The sequence below is a fragment of the Panulirus ornatus genome, chromosome 14 (assembly GCF_036320965.1).
Source record: "Panulirus ornatus isolate Po-2019 chromosome 14, ASM3632096v1, whole genome shotgun sequence".
In the NCBI taxonomy this organism is placed as follows: domain Eukaryota; kingdom Metazoa; phylum Arthropoda; class Malacostraca; order Decapoda; family Palinuridae; genus Panulirus; species Panulirus ornatus.
Genome location: NC_092237.1, coordinates 50,023,407 through 50,037,043, shown reverse-complemented (window position 1 = coordinate 50,037,043; position 13,637 = coordinate 50,023,407). Strand labels below are relative to the sequence as shown.

Here is a 13,637-nt window from a genome sequence, read left to right as displayed (position 1 = left end):
TAGAGGGACGGGCTCCTTCCCCTGGGACAGTAGTATCCCGAGGGTAGAGGGAAGGAACCCTTCCCTTAAACAGCAGGACTGTGGGAGATAGAAGGACCGCCTTCCCTAACCTTGGGACAGTAGGAACATGAGACTAAGTACAGTCCTTTCCCAGAATGGAATCCCAAGTCGGGCATGGGACGGGAAGGCCGCGCCCCTGCTACGTCTCCTGTACTCAACAGCACAATCCCGGGGCTGTCGTGGGGGAAGAGAGAGTGTCGCTTTTTCCTTTCTCTCTCATCTTAGGAACAGGAAGGATGAGGCTTCTCCTCACCGAGGATAAGGTGAGGACGCAGGGGTGCTGGTGATGGGGATCAGAGGTTGGCCGGGGGAGGTCAGCGGCAGCGGCCTCCCCCGGCTATATTTACACACCAGGACAACAGCCGGAGTTAGTAAGAATGGCCGGGGTAGGGTTAGTGCAGATGTCAACCACCACCCTATCCAGCAGCGCAGAGGGGGTGCGCCCCACGCACACACACACAGGAGGGGGCAATGCTCTTTCTCGAGTAACGATATTAATATGATCAGTTTGCTGGCGTAGGCAGCCTGGCGTGGCAGCGTTGAGTCTGGCGATGTAGTGTACGCTTAATTACAGTGATGCGCTGGAAGACGAGAGTCACTCCACCTCGGCCAGTGTGATCATCATATTACCTTGAGTCCAGTGGTAAGTCGTGGTACAGGTTCCTCGTGCACGGTCTTCATCATTATCATAACTCCATCCTGTTGGTGCATTACTCTGTGTATATAACAAACATAAATTATTAATTCCAGTTATCTGTATATGTTCTAGATGTCTCAGTTCCGCTCCTGCATCGCCCCAAACGTAGTCTAATCTCTTGCAACCAAACTGAGACAAGATACATAAATAGTTTTAAGATATGCTTTCCAAACGGTCAAACTATATAACCTTACCTGACTCCTTTGCTGCTGCCGCTGATGTCGTCTGCCTGGGGGTCAAGGTAGGTCAGGGCTGTGTTCCTTACAGGAAGTCATCTTATATCTTGATGGTCAGGAACCTTCACCTCTGAACCCGTGTCACAGGTCAAGCCAGGGCAGCCCAGGATCATCGTGGGTCATGGATGGATTGATAAGGATAACAAATAATATAATTATTTATAAGATTATTATTTTCTCAATGGATAAAGAGAATCGTTTTCTCCATAGATAGTTTAGATGTCTGATAAATGAGTCTAGTCCAGTATCGTAATTTCATATATGAAACTGAGAAATTACATTTCTGTTATCTTGTCGATGAATACTTTGTTTAGGGTCCCGAGTTACGTCACGATGTGACGCTGTTGTAGTGATGTTTACAACATCAAGATTCTTGCAGAAATTATGGAATGTTGGGCCAGAACATTGTTGTAAACACTTGGGACTGATGATCACATTGCATTCTTAGCGACAGCGACTTTTTATGTCTTTTCCTTCCCACTCAAGTTCCACACGAGTGCCATCATCATCATGTAATCCATCCGTTGATAACATAGTGCCAACACGCGACCATTCGCATCAGCATATATCAACCTCTTTCGTGGTGTTTGTCACGACTCGTATCCGTTCATTCGTGGGGGGTGTAAGGCCACATTACCGGCCCCCAGCGTCCGGAGATCGATGTGGACTGGAGCAGCGGGCAGGCCTGGCGCTCTCTCTCTCTCTCTCTCTCTCTCTCTCTCTCTCTCTCTCTCTCTCTCTCTCTCTCTCCACACGCACACCGGTCTCAGCCAAGCACAGGTCCAGCTCCTCAGTACGTTCAGGTCGGTCTTCAAAAAACCCCCCGTAGCACCTTCAGGGTCTCTGCCTCCGACATCCTTCCGGGTTCTTCTGGGTTATTATGGAACGCTGTAAAGGTTAAGTAAAGATGTATTTCATTATTGTGAATACCAGAGCCTCTTAAGCCGAGCATCCATACTGTTGCTCAGTACAGGAGTGCATCTGGTGCAAATGGACTATTGTTTGCGTCTATTTATGGCACGACTCCCGCAAACGAGTGTATCTGCGTCACTAGAGTAAAAACTGGTGGTGGTGGTGGTCCAGAGGTGCGGGCGGCAGTAGCTACCCTCCCGTGGTACGCCTTGATTACCATCCCTGCCGCCCACACTAGGCACTATCCTATCGCCCTCATCTTTGCCTCCCCCACTCACCCTAAGATATTCAGCAGGAGTCAACGTAACGAAGCCACCACTGGTGTAAGTCCTGGAACGTCGCAAGATGTAAAATCCTGTTTTGCTACCTTGTCTCTCTGTATACAGAACAAGAATTTAGGTTACTCGTTCTGTCCTGCGGTTGATAACACGGTCATACACCGGTGGTCAGGTGTTCCATTAACTACATTTCTACAGACCAGCAGGTCTGTTAACCTGTGACTCCTATATACCGCCATGTACGGTGGGAAAACCACCCTCTCCGTTCGCTGTCGACCTTGGAAGACGGCGCAAGCAGGAGTATCACCATCCACGAGAACAGTATCCAATGCCACGAGCGCGGAAAATTTTTACCTGGCACATGCCATAAAAAAAAGCAAAACGGTGAGGGTGGCTCGCCGTGGAGCCATGGCCCTCTGACGCACGGAGCTGGCCACAAGAACTGTAGCAGCGAAGGCTACACCTTCCAACGGCACTGGAAAAAGTAGAGTCGTCCGGTCCTACATCCTGCTGGGTACCGAGGACAGGAGGACACGAGCTATCCCTACTCCTACCCTCCCCAACACACACACACACACACACACACACACACACACACACACACTCACTCACTCACTCACTCACTCACACACATAGAGACATAGAGAGAGGAAGATAAATTGAGGCAATAAGTAGAGTCACACTGGGGAAGTAGAGGTAGCGAGGATATGTGTGTAGGGAGTGTGACGGCTGAAGGTGCGAGGTGAGTGTAGCGACAATAAGTATTAAGAACAGGTTGAAAATAAGATGAAAGTGTTATGTGAAGGATGAGAATGTAGAAGAAAAAAAAGAAGGTAAAATGAAGTCATAGTGAAGGAAATGGGAAAATGATCGCGAGCAGTGTGAGCAGCGGTGTAAGAAGTTATGAGAGCGAGTGTCAATAAAAAAAAGATAACGGTTAGGAATTAAGTAAGATATGAATTTAGCGAAAATTACAGTGTGGAATGTAGGAAGTACGGAGAGTGGGACTAGATATTATCGAGGAATACCATGATGAAGAAGACTGTTGTTATGAATCACATAATGATACACACGAGTGACAGGTTGTGGAGGGAAAAAAAAGAATAACGTAAAAACCCATAATATTTCCAGACGGCAACACGAAGCAAACCGACGCAATTTGTGGCAAGTTTGATTTCGCAAAATATTAACGTTTCCAGCGGAAGCATTTCATGATTTTTGTGTTGTTGTTCCTTTGTTTGTTCTTGATACACACGTCCAACTAAGAGATGAGAAAAAGATGATAAGGATGTTACGTAGCCTACCATTAAGTAGCCTGGTGGTCCAGGCCGACAGTGAGTTGGTAGCCTGGCTTAGGTTATAGCCTTCTTTATGACTGTCTTGACGTTCAATGTATATATATATATATATATATATATATATATATATATATATATATACATTGGTAAATCACATGTTTACCAAATGGCGTCCTAGCTTCGCCTCTTCGATGTATATCAACTGACTGTTATATTTCTCTCTTGTGTCTCCCCTGATGATGTGATTATTACACGAAAGTGCCCTTGGGAACTTTTCGTGTTTCATTTTCCCCGTGGACTCATAGGAATATATATATATATATATATATATAGATATATATATATATATATATATATATATATATATATATATATATATATATATATATATATGGAGTGAAAAAGATTTTGTGTGATCGGGGCCTGAACATGCAGGAGGGTGAAAGGAGGGCAAGGAATAGAGTGAATTGGAACGATGTGGTATACCGGGGTTGACGTGCTGTCAGTGGATTGAATCAAGGCATGTGAAGCGTCTGGGGTAAACAATGGAAAGCTGTGTAGGTATGTATATTTGCGTGTGTGGACGTATGTATATACATGTGTATGGGGGTGGGTTGGGCCATTTCTTTCGTCTGTTTCCTTGCGCTACCTCGCAAACGCGGGAGACAGCGACAAAGTATAAAAAAAAAAGAAATATATATATATATATATATATATATATATATATATATATATATATATATATATATATATATATATATATTATACTTGATCGCCTGGAATAGACGAAGAATGGCCACATCCGTTCATATCCATTCTGTAGCTGTCATGTTGTGTAAGTGCACTGAAACCACTGCTTCCAATCCACATCCGGGTGTGTGTGTGTGTGAAGCATTGATCACGGTAATAACATATTATAAGCAGATGAATTGATTCAAATTATTCAACATTACAATCGTCGTCATTATCCCCGACACAGGGTAATCATTGTGTTATTCACGATATACACGTTAACACCATGAAGACAGACATGGTGGTGGATCTCACAGTAGTAGGGGTCATGGTGGTGGATCTCACAGTAGTAGGGGTCATGGTGGTGGATCTCACAGTAGTAGAGGTCATGGTGGTGGATCTCACAGTAGTAGAGGTCATGGAGACCGTTACTGAACTTCAGGAGAGACGTGTGGACTTGGGTAGTGGCGTTGACAGTCTTAACCGAGTCTTAGTGACTGACTGGATCTACAGATTTGGCAAAATCGCCCCCGGATGAAAAATGTAAACATGGGAACACAACAGTACGTATTTGGCCGTGGTGGGTAGATCGTTGGGGGAGGGGGGTCGAGATCAGGTAAAATAAAAAAAAAGGTAAATTGAGAAATTCAGCTCTCTCTCTCTCTCTCTCTCTCTCTCTCTCTCTCTCTCTCTCTCTCTCTCTCTCTCTCTCTCTCTGAGGCGCACGGGAAAACACTGGAACGTCTTCCATTATCGCTGTCACGTCACATGTCGTCATTACACAGTGTATGACAGTAATGATGCACAGTGTTGACTGATCATAACCTGACGGAGGAACGCGCGTGTCTGTTGGTCCCGTTGTAGGAGCGGGACGGAGTGACAGCAAACAGATGACGTTTGTAGTGTAATGCGTATACTTAAGTAGCGTAAAGTGTGTGTACTTAAGTAAAGTGTGTGTTCTTAAGTAGTGTAAAGTGTGTACTTATTACTGACGTAGATACGATATTTGCTCAGTAGATGTTCTACATAATGCAGGCTAAGGTTCGTGGTGTAGATTTATGGTGGCTGCAGGTCAGTGTGGTGCCTGACCACAACATCGACGGATCATGGTTATGACCAGTAATGGTGGACATCGTGATGGTTATGGTGGGTCTCCATGGCAACCAGACGTGGTTATGGTGGGTCACCATGGTGACCAGTCGTGGTTATGGTGGGTCACCATGGTAACCAGTCGTGGTTATGGTGGGTCACCATGGTAACCAGTCGTGGTTATGGTGGGTCACCATGGTAACCAGTCGTGGTTATGGTGGGTCACCATGGTAACCAGTCGTGGTTATGAGTCAACATGGTAACCAGTCGTGGTTATGGTGGGTCACCATGGTAACCAGACGTGGTTATGGGTCACCATGGTGACCAGTCGTGGTTATGGATCACCATGGTAACCAGTCGTGGTTATGGTGGGTCACCATGGTAACCAGTCGTGGTTATGGGTCACTATGGTGAGCAGTCGTGGTTATGGTGGGTCACCATGGTAACCAGACGTGGTTATGGGTCACCATGGTAACCAGTCGTGGTTATGGGTCACTATGGTGAGCAGTCGTGGTTATGGTGGGTCACCATGGTGAGCAGTCGTGGTTATGGTGGGTCACCATGGTGAGCAGTCGTGGTTATGGTGGGTCACCATGGTGACCAGTCGTGGTTATGGGTCACTATGGTGAGCAGTCGTGGTTATGGTGGGTCACCATGGTGAGCAGTCGTGGTTATGGTGGGTCACCATGGTAACCAGTCGTGGTTATGGTGGGTCACCATGGTGAGCAGTCGTGGTTATGGGTCACTATGGTGAGCAGTCGTGGTTATGGTGGGTCACCATGGTGAGCAGTCGTGGTTATGGTGGGTCACCATGGTAACCAGTCGTGGTTATGGTGGGTCACCATGGTGACCAGTCGTGGTTATGGTGGGTCACCATGGTAACCAGTCGTGGTTATGGTGGGTCACCATGGTAACCAGTCGTGGTTATGGGTCACTATGGTGAGCAGTCGTGGTTATGGTGGGTCACCATGGTGACCAGTCGTGGTTATGGTGGGTCACCATGGTAACCAGTCGTGGTTATGGTGGGTCACCATGGTGACCAGTCGTGGTTATGGATCACCATGGTGACCAGTCGTGGTTATGGGTCACCATGGTAACCAGTCGTGGTTATGGTGGGCCAGCATGGTAACCAGTCGTGGTTATGGTGGGTCACCATGGTAACCAGTCGTGGTTATGGTGGGTCACCATGGTAACCAGTCGTGGTTATGGTGGGTCACCATGGTAACCAGTCGTGGTTATGGTGGGTCACCATGGTACCAGTCGTGGTTATGGGTCACCATGGTGACCAGTCGTGGTTATGGTGGGCCAGCATGGTAACCAGTCGTGGTTATGGTGGGTCACCATGGTAACCAGTCGTGGTTATGGGTCACCATGGTAACCAGTCGTGGTTATGGTGGGTCACCATGGTAACCAGTCGTGGTTATGGTGGGTCACCATGGTAACCAGTCGTGGTTATGGGTCACCATGGTGACCAGTCGTGGTTATGGTAGGTCACCATGGTAACCAGTCGTGGTTATGGTGGGTCACCATGGTGAGCAGTTCGTGGTTATGGGTCACCATGGTAACCAGTCGTGGTTATGGGTCACCATGGTGACCAGTCGTGGTTATGGTGGGTCACCATGGTAACCAGTCGTGGTTATGGTGGGTCACCATGGTAACCAGTCGTGGTTATGGTGGGTCACCATGGTGAGCAGTTGTGGTTATGGGTCACCATGGTAACCAGTCGTGGTTATGGGTCACCATGGTGACCAGTCGTGGTTATGGTGGGTCACCATGGTAACCAGTCGTGGTTATGGTGGGTCACCATGGTAACCAGTCGTGGTTATGGTGGGTCACCATGGTAACCAGTCGTGGTTATGGTAGGTCACCATGGTAACCAGTCGTGGTTATGGTGTGTCACCATGGTGACCAGTCGTGGTTATGGGTCACCATGGTGACCAGTCGTGGTTATGGGTCACCATGGTGACCAGACGTGGTTATGGTGGGTCACCATGGTGAGCAGTCGTGGTTATGGCGGGTCGTGAGCCATGGTAATGTTTACGGTGTTCTTAACGATTTCCCTTAGCGACATAATGATGTTGTAGTATATGGTTATAGCGGTTCATGGTTGTAAATAACCATCGTTTTGACGGTTCATGGTTGTAAATAACCGGAGGTTGTGAAGGTGGTGTCATCCCTCATGTGTGAACATGTGACCAGATGTTGTGGCGCCGATCCATGTCTCCTGCTGCGTCTTGTGTAAGGTCATGTGACGGACGTCCTGAGCCTTGACCTGCTGCAGGTAGAGCCTCCCGCCCCCGGCAGCTCACGGCCTCACCGCCGGTGTCACCTGACCTACAATCCCTGGGTCGGCTTCCCCAGCACGTACAAGTGACGCGTGGTGTCGTCTGGCGAACATGTGGGGTCAGGGTCAGCACCACTGTGGTGTGCTAGGGTCAGGGTCAGCATCACTGGGGTGTGGCTAGGGTCAGGGTCAGCACCACTTGGGCGTGGCTAGGGTCAGGGTCAGCACCACTGAGGTGTGGCTAGGGTCAGGGTCAGCACCACTGGGGTGTGGCTAGGGTCAGGGTCAGCATCACTGGGGTGTGGCTAGGGTCAGGGTCAGCACCACTTGGGCGTGGCTAGGGTCAGGGTCAGCACCACTGAGGTGTGGCTAGAGTCAGGGTCAGCACCACTGGGGTGTGGCTAGGGTCAGGGTCAGCACCACTGGGGTGTGGCTAGGGTCTGGGTCAGCACCACTGGGATGTGCTCGGGGGTCATTGTGATGAAAATCATCACGTTCACCCAGGATTCTCCTACTCAACCTACAGACCCTTTGGGTCCTTGGGGCCCCAACCTATCACCCTTGTATGTCGCTGTACTGTACGCTCTGTTCTGGCCTCCACCTACCCACTAGATATGTGCCCATCACCCATGCTCTCACTGAAATGCCTTGTCTCTCTACGTCTAGAAAAAAAGAATTAAGCTCTCTCACTCGAGAGAGAGATAACTACCTTTTATTTCACTATCCTGTCTGTCTGGACCGATTAAGAGTGTACAGTTGGAACCTAACATTGTCCTTCACCAGATAACTTCGTGTACCATTAATCCTAGCGTTATCTCGCTCTCCCATGGGAGTACAACATGGGAAGGAGAGATAAGAGAGGGGGGACTTTGATGGTCCATGACGAGGTTATCTGCTGGAGAAGAGTAATACCATCATGAGGTCATCATTAATTCTGGTTGTAAACAACTTATTTATGTACACATACGGGCAAAACATTTTAGTGATAGCTTGGGTGAAGGTTGCATGGCTAGGGTTGGGGGGGAGGGCAAGCATGGATCGCACTCTGGGTACAGGACATCACTATAGGAGGAGGTGGACTCAGGGCATCTTTGTCCCATCCAAAAAGGAGTGATGATATTGGAGATAGAGCTGTACAGGGAAGTAAAGCAGAAGGCACCTCCCCACCCACCGCTCCCTCCGGGCACAACAGTTGTCTAGGAAGCAAAATGACAGAAGGAACACCATGTAGTGGAGAGAGAATATGATAACATCCAAGTTTCACAGGATAGTAAGAATGGCATTGAAAACGCCCTCAATGTCTCAAGCTTGGACTTTCGAGGGTGGAGGCCAAAAAAAATAAAAAAGCTAGATAGGAGTATTGCTGTGTTTAGCGATCTTTAACACGGTTGTCGACTGATAACTGTTATCGCAGGAGTGTTTGTTTAGCCTTGATTTATAGGGACTATTAATCACGTGTTGACGGTGTCTGATAGTGGTCTAGTACACTGATCTACAGCTCCTCGGTTGAAAACGCTTTCTCTCATGTCATTGTTATATATGCCTTTAGATTTCATGCTGTTGTTTTCTAGTCTTTGAAGCTCTATCAGATGTGGAGAAATTGTTGTGTTTTATGCTGTCGAAATCATTTAGTATTTTCAAAGTTGAAGGTAAGTCTCCTTGTTATCTAGCTATGAAAAAACAATTATTTAAGATATCTGAACCTTGCTTTGGAAGGCATATTTCTGAGCGGAGGAATTAATTTTACTGCTGTATTCTGTATTGATTCTAGTTTCTTTCGTCCTTGATCAAGTTTGGTGACCAGAATTAAATAGTATATTCCAGAGAACTGTAAGTCGTTTGTATTATGTCCTCTGTTTTATAGTTTTCATTTCTAACTTTGAAGCCTAACATTCTGTTTCCAGTATTGTACGCAGTTAGACATTGCTTTCTGTATGTTACGTCATTACTGATTATGATTCCAAGGACTTTTTGTTTTCTCACGTTTGATAATGGCTTACGTCGCATATTGTATTCGTAATTAATATTTTCCTCATCAGAATGCTTTATTTTGCATTGGTCTGTAATAATGTCCATTCGCCTTGGCCCTGGTACTCTCCATCAATTTGCCTAAATCACTCTGGATCCCTGGTTGGTCTTCCTTCGCCTGAAGTTTATTTCCTGATTTCTTATCTACCGATGAATTTTGACGCATAGATAGGACTTTGAGTCTCGAGATCATACAGGAAATTAAAAAGTATGGGTCGTAGAAGTGATCCTTGTAGTACCCCACTTGTCACGCGCAGCCAGTTGGATGTTTCCATGTTGAACATGACTTTTTTGCGATCTGTCTGTTAACTGATCCTCTATTCAAGAACAATTTGGCTTTGATTCTTTCCTAACGGTCTTGTTATGTGATACTATGCCGATTTTTTTCTAAGTCTGAATCTATGATTACTAATTTAGAGTTACAAATCATCATGTTGTCTTTAAGAATCTGAGAAGAAATTTACGGTGAAACGGATATTATTGTGGTCATTATCACCATGATGTACATCAGCCTTACAGACGCTAATTTGATCCGTTTGTGGGTATCAGTGACCATACGGTTACTCGAGTAAGCCTAATATTACCTCTCGTTGGATCTAAGATGACTTGATATATTAAGCTCTCTCTTGCTCAAACGATTTGTCCGTTTGCCTCTGTGTGAACCGATAAGAAATCCGTGGTAATGCTTGGCTTGGTAAGAGTCTCCTGTAGTTACTACATCTATCGTGTTGATTAGAGACTTGATATCTTCGTATGAAGTAGTACCGTCTTCTGCTTATTGTTTTGGGGTGTGTAATCTGTACCAAAAGTTATTGTCGATGTCTAATTCGGAATTCGATGTGCAGTGAGTCGTATGCGTCGTCAGGTTCACCTTCCCCTTGGTTATCTTATCTCCCACGCAGGGCATATCTCCCACCTTCCTTGTGTATCAGTCTATCTTCGCTCTGATTTCTTTTTTTGTGATCGAGGCTCCAGTCACAGATCAAAGACCACGTCAAGGCCAGACCTTAAGTGTCATGCGGGAATGGATTAAAGAGAGGGAGACACAAGAGGAGGAGAAATAGATTTTAAAAGTTTTCTTGGAGTGGAAAAATATGCTGTTCAAGATGGTACGGATCGTGGAGTGTTCCAGAGCTTCGAGATGGAGGGAAAGAGAGAAACATCACAACGACTCATCCTCGAGTTGCCAACGGCTACAACAGTGATCACGTGAGCCCGTGGTGTAGCTGATGGTGGGGGCACACAGACAGCCAGCCCTTGGGAGCAGGAACCAAAACAAAACAAAAATACCCCCGGAAGAGGAAAAGTGAGGCAACACTGCGGCCAAGAGTGAGTCAAATTTCGAAGTCAGAGCGAGAGTTGATATTTCGAATCGCTTCGGACTCGACTCTGTCGTGTATCTAATATGTTTATAGAGCTGGAACCTCCCCAGATGTTAAAGCAGAACTCCATGCAAGAACATATCAATCTTTTGTGGAACTGGATTAACTGGTTTTAAGAATAAGATTTACGACATCTGACTAGGACTTCTAGTTTCGTAGCTACATGTGTAATGTGAGGTTTTCCAAGACAGTTTAGATGTTGTATTGATGCCACATATCTTTATCGTTTTGAGTGGTGGAATAACAGACCCATTAAAGGAGATGGGGAAATTATGAGGGATTTTACAAAGGAAGATGGGCAGAAATAGTGTTTTAGAAATGTTAAACGTAACGGTGTTACGCCAGCCCCACTAAGAAATCCTTTTCAAGTTTATAGAGAAAGTTGTGATGAGACGTGAGACGCAAATAGAACGAGAGAAGATGGAAGTAATAGGTAAAGACGCAGATAGAACGAGAGAAGATGGAAGTAATAGGTAAAGACGCAGATAGAACGAGAGAAGATGGAAGTAATAGGTAAAGACGCGGATAGAACGAGAGAAGATGGAAGTAATAGGTAAATATTTAAGTAACAGTAAGAGTGGAGCGAGGAATAGGTTAATAGATCAAAAAGATCACTTTGATACCCGTGTTTACCTCAGCATCCTTGTGGCCAACTGCGTAGGAACACCCGCGACCTTTACACATGTCCTCATACTGACCTTCCGGATTCTGGTGTTGTCTCGTGATATTTCCACATTGAGGATTCATCATACTCTCCTATTACGTTCCATTACCATTAACCACCTCCAGTTTCCTGGGTTACGTGCACCCTCTCAGAACACTCACACTCACCCTCAGCCATAGACTCCTACACTTCCCTTAGCGCTTCTTAGAGTATCTACTTTGATCATTTGACTCGAGTGATACTATCAATGTCTTCATTCGCACAAGGCTTCCGTGTCATTGTATCTGAGATTCATCACATACATACACGCATGAAGGGTGATTCCCACCACAGGAGGAGTTTAGATGATTCATACATAGTCTACAACACACGACAGTGTTTCACGGAGACAGTCCGCCTCCTCAGGTGTAAACATTTATAAAGTATCAAATCCCAACACCAACACAAAGGCTTGTGCGTCCTATTACCGCCATGACCCACCAGCGCATGACCCAACAGCGTATGACCCACCAGCGCATAACCCACCATCACATGACCCACCAGCGCATAACCCACCAACTCATGACCTACCAGCGCATAACCCACCAACAATAAACAACCGGCTCTTGCCCAAGAGTCGGTCTATTCAGTCGACTGCCTAAACTACAGAATCACTTCATAGGCGTCAGCTGGAGTGGCTCTCGATTCACATCGGTCGAGTGGTACTCCAGATGACTCAACACCACGACCACTTGTTGGTTTACAGGCGCAACACTGAGGCTCCCACTCCACTTCAGATCTTTCTTCAGGCAAACTACAAACAAGATAATGTTTTGTAACAATTCTCGTACCCACACACAAAGGAAACAGATTTCGTAAACTAATACAGTAAGGGCAGGAGAGAATATCAATATAATGGTAAACATAAACCAATATTCAGATCATCATAGACAGTAAAATAGGAAGGTGAGAAAAGTAGGGCGTGCGGAAACCCAGGGGTGGAGCCCGTGCCCCTGGGGAAGAGTTGGTATGGGGGAGCAATCAAGACGCGAGTGAGGGAGGGATGGTGCAGACGCCCTCCGCTACGGGAGGGGGGGTCTGCATTGTGGTGTAGAGAGAGTCAGTGGGAAGGTTTGCTCTGTAGGTCGTCTGCTGGTGAGCAGGCATGGCGGACTGTGTGTGTTGACATGTGAACAGTACGATGATGGGTTAGCCCATCTCGTCCATGTCCTCTGGTGGTGGGAAGTGGTCTGAGGTACGATGTTGTAGACCAGTAGGTCGGCTGGTGAGGCGGCTCAACCTGGGACACCTGAAGGAGGTAGGGGGGACAAATGGCAACAGCAGGACGACTTGGGTGTATGCAGGAGGAACATGACCAGAGTCTGGGACGCCACACACGTCTGCTGTATCCAGTATTCATAATATAACGAGCTGTAGGTGCCTCTCCCATCAGAAACGATGAACCTCGTGACTTCCAAGCCTTAGATCTTGTCAGAAACGACTGGACTAGTCTCTGTAAAGACCCATGATTTAGCTTTGAATCTTAGAATAATTTTACTTTTAGCGTAGAAAAGTATGACTGAGACAGTGTGGATAAAGAACAGATAGCGTGGGGTATGTTTGGGCAAGCAGAGAGCGCCCACAAAACTTAATGCTTGGGAGTAGGGGGTTGTCAGGTGTGCTGGCAACCTAGAATCTATTCTTTTTCCTTTAGCTTTTGCCGGTGTGAGCGGCTGGTATACTGTGGCGGCCGTGATCACCTTACGAGGGGTTGCGCAATAGGATTACAGAGGTCACACTGGGAGGACAGATGGTTACGGCATGAGGTGTCACAAGCTTAGGGTATTACAGGAGGTTACGTATTGTTAACCACATCTACTTGATGCAAAAAGTGGATGCACGATCAGAATTCGGTGTTGTCCCAACCGCAAGGTTGGTTCAGGACCTGTCACTAATAGACGCTGTTTTATTTGTATGTTTTTGTCGCAATCTAAGACA

The 13,637-nt window shown here is 46.6% G+C and overlaps 1 protein-coding gene across 1 annotated transcript in view; it reads left to right on the top strand.

The window, feature by feature from the left end:
• Positions 1-13,637, top strand: part of LOC139753396 (uncharacterized) — a 220,883-nt gene that overhangs the window by 565 nt on the left and 206,681 nt on the right. The window lies entirely within an intron of this gene.